The 6,000-nt window shown below is 41.5% G+C and overlaps 1 protein-coding gene across 1 annotated transcript in view; it reads left to right on the top strand.

The window, feature by feature from the left end:
* The window catches only part of kcnd3 (potassium voltage-gated channel, Shal-related subfamily, member 3), a 116,209-nt gene that overhangs the window by 2,020 nt on the left and 108,189 nt on the right, over positions 1–6,000 (top strand). The gene's annotated exons all lie outside the window — the stretch shown is intronic.

Here is a 6,000-nt window from a genome sequence, read left to right as displayed (position 1 = left end):
TAAAGTTCTGAATGAAAATAAATATTCCACTAATACCCCTGTTAACATGCGATTAACGTAACCGGTGGAGGACTTGTTGGACTGTGTGAACTCAGCCTCCCTCTTTCATTCTGGATATGCATTATGCATATCCAGAAACCTGTTGATATCCAACAGTAGGAGTGTTTCTCCTTCTTCTCTTCTGGACATCATCTCTACTCCAGCTTTACTAACTGTTGGCTAGTTTGTGTACAACTACTGTACAACGCACAGAGCTGAGGAAAGAGGCCGTGTGTTGCATATTGCAGTAAAGAACCTATTGAGACGCATATTCTGAATTTGCTTTACACATGTCCAAAGAAAGCTCCTAAAACCTGAATTTTATCGGTATATCACACAGGTTTTAATCAGAAAATGCTCCAATTGGAGTAAGACCTAATTCGGAATTAAATAAACTGTTAACATGACTCGTATCAAACTTGGAATATTTAAATGTAATGTAGTCAAAGAGGGCAAAACAGCATCTCTGATCTGTTTTAACCAGGCGGCTCCTCTGGTTCTGGAAAGTGAAGCCAAAGCTTCAAGTGTTAAAGCTGCATTCTCTCTAATGTCCACCAAGGGGCGACTCCTCTGGTCGTATAGAAGTCTATGAGAAAATGAGGAATTGGCTTTGATTGTATTTTAGATGAACATGAGGATGAATTCATTAGTTTTTCTTCATTTTGATGTCATCATACGTTTCCCCCGGTCGTTTGATGGCAGTGAAGGGAACCACACACGCATATCATTGATTTCACACACACACACACACACACACACACACACAGTGCTGTGATGCAGCAGTATTAGGGCCCTAATGTTTTTCATGTCCCCTGTTGTGTGAGTCAGACCGAGCGGCTGACAAATTGCAGCATCCTGCTAAATGTCAGAGTCTCGGAGGCCGTTAAACGGCTCCCGAGCTCGTAGCTGTGACACACTTGGCACCCTGACGTTCATAAAAACCCGCCCAGAACATTCTGGTGTCGAGCAGATGTTTGAATCTGGAACCGACCCCGTTGTTTGTTTGTTTGTCTGTCTGTTAAATCTGTGAACATGCAGCAGCTTTCTCTGCTCGCCGGCGTGACCTGAGACGCCCAAACCGGCCTCCTGTTGCGTTTACAGTACAGATTATGGAGAAGGCGTGTGTGTGTGTGTGTGTGTGTGTGTGTGTGTGTGTGTGTGTGTGTGTGTGTGTGTGTGTGTGTGTGTGTGTGTGTGTGTGTATAAAGAGGGGGGTAGTTGTTGAGCTTGGCCTCATCAATAAAGCAGGGGCTCAGAAGTGGGTGTCAGAGTGACGGATGATGTGGCCCGCTGCATCTGCTGACTAATGTAAACCTGCCTGACATTCTGCTCTCTGCTCTAGGTTTACGTCACACACACACACACACACACACACAGGCAATATTTGTCTTGATATTGATGTGTTTGCATTTGTGTGTTCCGGCTTTTCCTTGAGATGACGTGAGCGTGTTTCACAGGGTCTTCTAAGTGGATGTGATTTTCAGATTCACCATCGATGTTTAACTCCATGAATGACATGAAGGCCACTTCACACAGACGATGGCTTCCTTAACTCCTTCTCTTCCTGTCTAGATGTTTAGTGTGCTGCTCTGTGGAGATACTCAGATCATCAGTTTACTGCTAACTTGTGAGCTTTAGATTTTAGGTGTTTCTGTTAAACTTTTGTGTGTGTGCGTGAGTGTGTGTGTGTGTCAGATTGTGTGTTAACGGCACACACTTTAGCACTATGACACACGGCAACAAGGGTGTATCTGTGCCACACACACAGGTTTGGCAATTTATCGATATTATTTCGATATCGTGATATGAGACCAGATATTGTCTTAGAATTTTGGATATCGTAATATGGCAGAATTGTGTTTTCCTGGTAAAGGCTGCATTACAGTAAAGTCATGTCATTTTCTGAACTTACCAGACTGTTCTATCTGTTCTGTTATTCGCCCACTTAGTCATATATCATTTATCAGCTCATTTACTCGACACGGGAACAACAACAACACATGTTTCTACCTGATCTATACATCCTGCCCGATCGCTACTGAGCATGTGCAAACCAGTACTCACTGAGAACAACAAGTCTGTGTTGAAATCAGCAGGAGGAGAGCCAGTTAGCGTTAGCTGTTAGCAGCAACAGCTAACGTTAACGGAGGTTCACTTCAGTTACATTTGATGTGTTCAAGCTCCGTTTCCTAACAATGAGTACTGGCTGAAAGTAAACTATGACCTCATCATGATGTGTTCAAATGTAATCTTGTAAAATGTAGTTTTTGGCGATAAACTTGAATAAATCCAGTTGTTTGAAGGAGATGTTTTCACGGCAATATAAAATAGATATTAGAGATGAATTATGACCCGATGAACTTTTTTGGTTTTTAACACACTGATATTGGATCGGTGCTCGGAATTGGCCGATACGCAAGTCCACGTTTCGGAATAGGTGTCAGGAAGGAATAAATGGGTTCAAAACATCTCAAATTCTGACTATTATTTATCAAAAATCTGAATATTTTTGTGAAAGCAACAACTGTCAACCGAACAACATCGCCGCAACATCAATATCAAGTTATTTGGTGAAAAATATTGTGACGTTAGATTTTCTCCGTATCATCCAGACCTACATGACTTTCATGCAGCTTTGGTTACCAGGTGAGGAGCTTTTTGAAGTGCAGCTCTCCTCAGTTTTTTCCAGGAAGTGGAAGTGGCTTTAATGACAACAGCAGCTGAGAAGAGAGAAGAATATTTAGGGATGGAGATATATCTATTTATTGCAGTTAAAGACTAAATTGCAAGGGTCATATTTTGATCCAAACGAGGAGTCTAAAATCCTCCGACTGGACACAAAGAGGTTCAACCACCCGTGCAGGTTAGCGAGCAACACTTCCTGTCCTCAGAGCCCTGGACTCGCTCTATTGCAGAGCTAAAAAGCTTAGCTCACAATCCGCCAGATGAGGGGCAGAGAGGCTGAGTTCTGAGGCTTAGTTCAATCAGACACATTTAGGCAAGAGGACCTGCGAGGGATTTTGTTCCCCAGGTTGTTAAACAAATTGATTTTGACCTTTTGAGTGATAATAACTTTGAGCGTTTGTTATATTCGGTTGAACCTGTATTATAAACTGCTGGTGCATCCAGACTTCACGTCTTTATTCACACAGAAGAAAACAATGGAAGTAAACGGGGCTGGATTGTTAATCCCAGTCCAGCACTTAACGTTTGTAATGGTTACTAACAAGACTTTCATTCATTATGTTAATTCATCATCATCTGTTTAGAGGATGTTTTGTTCTTTACGTTTAGCACTGGAACCAAATTGCTTTAATGGCTTAGATTTAAATGGTCGTGAGTCTAAAGCTACTGAACCTCTACACGCAGAAGAAGAAATGTTCGGGACACTATCTTTAAAAAAACAGACGAAGGCAATTTAAAAACATTCAAGAGCTGTAACTCTACATATTATACGGATTATGTTTGGACATTATACTTCTCTACCTGTATCTGCACCACTTGAGGAACTCATTTTCTCCATAAAGATAAATGGTGGAGTGTTGTGTAATTAACAGAAGGGAACAAATTGCTTGTTTTTAGTCCATTTAACGATGAATTCCCGTTTGTAAAAGGCCTCTGTGTTGATTGTTAATGCCCATTAGTGCTGACCACAGTACTTTTCTCTGTTACTGTTGACTGTATATAAGAAGTGGACGTAGTCATCGTGACACCACCTATTGGTTTGTGGACTGATGTTTTTAAGCCTCGAGTTCGGCAATTTCGCCGCCACCATCTTGGATTACGACCGTCGCCATGTTGTTTTTTTGGCAACCAATAAACAGGAAGTGACCATATCTGGACTGAGGAGGAGTGACGTAGAGACGCCGTATACGTCTCTGGTAGAGACCTGTCAATCACCGTGTAGCCCCGCCCTAAAGCATCCCCTGCTTTATGGTCTGTTTGACTCTAAATGGACCATAATGTACTAAATGAACATCATGCTGTATTGAAGAAGACTTGAAACTAGAGATTGAGACCATAAACTCATGTTTACAATGTTTACTGAGGTAATAAATCAAGAGAGAAGTAGAGTCATTTTCTCATAGACTTCTATACAACCAGAGGAGTCGCCCCCTGGTGGACACTAGAGAGAATGCAGCTTTGGCTTTGGCTTCACTTTTATCGTATATTTGTTTGAGCAATAAAAAACTGGTTATATTGCTCTTTTAAAATGCTCTCTATCGTACATAACAAAGCACATCAGCTGTTTTATATGCATCTGGTGATCTTTGCAGACTCATTAGGCCGTTCCATTTGATGAGAGTTGCAGTGTTTTCTTGTGTTGTACTCATTAGCATAGCCATGCCTGAGTATAATTAATATCCTTATCAAAAGACCAGCTCCTTTTGATCACTGCTCCTCAGAGATCAATGCAGCGGCGCTCTCCGTCTCCCGGACAACCACACCAGACCTTTCACGTACAAGAACAACTCGTGTGTGTGTGTGTGTGTGTGTGTGTGTGTGTGTGTGTGTGTTCACACCCTCTTTTTACGACTCATTGTCACCGAGCTCACGTCTATGCAGCTTTAATTCTGGAGCACAAAAAAGCGATGATCAATGCAGATGAGCGACTATTGATTTTTGGGCCGTAAGGGAGAGAACTGCGGCGGCCATTGTTGGTGCTGGTGATTAGAACGGGTGACGAGGATGTGACCTAAACGTGTCGTCACCGACACCTGACCCTGGATTCACCAGAGCAGTCTGGGATGTAACGTGTCCGTTTGTTAAGTTTTACTCCTTTTAAAGGTCGGGATCGGTGGCGAGCTGATCGGCTCTCGTATCAATCGATTAATGACTCCGCCAGGAATGTGAGAGGAGATCCGGCTTCGTGGTCATTTAGTGCTGAAATATGTTGAAATACAAATGATCTGCTGTGTGCGGTCGGGCCGTCAACGGATGTTCTGATGTAGAATATGTATTCAAATAGTTCCTGAGGTCACAGTGACCATCTTCCTAATCTTCTATTTTTATTCAAGGAGTCAGGGAGAGTTTATTGTCACAACCAAATGTAGTTGAAAAACAGTAACAAGTGCATTTTAGTTTTTATTTTCTGGGCGATGTGACCGACATCTTTACATTTAAGAACTCGACATCAGGTGATGATCTCTGTTGCTCTTCCTTCTTTTTCCCTTTAAAAGGGTTTCCAAGTCATGTGTTGTATTTGTGATATTGGGCCGTACAAATAAAACTGTATTGAATTGGATCCTTGAGTCCTGATGGAAGAAAGTCCCTCCTGGCGTTCCTCAGAAACATAATCCCTCCGGACACAGCTGTCGCAGAGGCATTACAAAACAAACAAATAAATAAATAGAATTACATAATGAGGAAGCTCAAGTCAGCAAAAAATAGTGCAGCGCAAAGTCACGTGCCGGTGTGAAGATGTTGATGATTTGCTCTTCGTACGTTCTGAATGAATCCACTGATGACCAGATCAACCAGCAGCTCATCAGGATGTGTTGGGGAAAGTAAATCACGTGGAAGGAGCTGATTTTATGTAATAACTAGCGGTGCAACGGATCATAAAACTCACAGACCGGATCAGCACAAAATAAAATGAGGGAGCAAATATAACTTTTAGATCTCTGATCACGTTTTTTTGCTGCTGATACTAATTGATGATCATTGATGATCCATATGAACAGATACAGATCCCACTGTTGTTTTGTTTGATTATATAAATCTTGTCTTTAGTAGTTTTAATGATGTATAATAATGTGTTTAGAGCTCGTGTTAGGAAGCTAAACAGCTCATAATTCATCTCTAATATCTATTTATATTAAAACATCTCCTTCAAACTACTGGATTTATTCAAGTTTATCACCAAAACTACATTTTACAGATGACATGTGAACACATCATGATAACGTTATAATGTACCTTCAGCCAGTACTCATGTTTACTGAGCAGAGCCTGAAGGCA

The sequence above is a fragment of the Anarhichas minor genome, unplaced genomic scaffold, assembly GCF_050575085.1.
Source record: "Anarhichas minor isolate MPS153535 unplaced genomic scaffold, ASM5057508v1 ptg000003l, whole genome shotgun sequence".
Lineage (NCBI taxonomy): Eukaryota > Metazoa > Chordata > Actinopteri > Perciformes > Anarhichadidae > Anarhichas > Anarhichas minor.
This window is presented reverse-complemented; position numbering and strand designations above follow the sequence as displayed.